We start from the raw sequence: 432 nt of genomic DNA on the forward strand, positions 1-432 counted from the left end.
GCGAAGAAACTTGAAATTCAGTGCTGAAGCACAAATAAAAAATCTTGAGATAAAACCATTAAGACTGATGCACATTACGGAAGCTTCAAGTTATTTTTTTTAAAAATGGTCAAAACAAAGCCCTATGGCTTGAGGGTGAAACATTGCGCGAACAATTAGATAGATAGATAGATTATTCTCTGGTGTTTTAATCTTTGACCCCAAACTAGCGTCGCGACTAAAATTAGACACGAAAATGTCCGCTTTTTCTACGAAAAAGTAATTAATCAGAGACGTTAAACGCTTGGCTGCCTTATTTGATCAATGTTGGCGGAAGCAGAAACAGACATGCGACAGAACAGCTACAGAAGAATCAATGTGATTAGTTATATCAAGTCCGTGACGAACTGTCTAAACGTATTATTCGCTATAAAGCTATTGCGTATTCATGGC

This window comes from Oculina patagonica, chromosome 6, assembly GCF_052425735.1.
Source record: "Oculina patagonica isolate OP01 chromosome 6, crgOcupat, whole genome shotgun sequence".
Lineage (NCBI taxonomy): Eukaryota > Metazoa > Cnidaria > Anthozoa > Scleractinia > Oculinidae > Oculina > Oculina patagonica.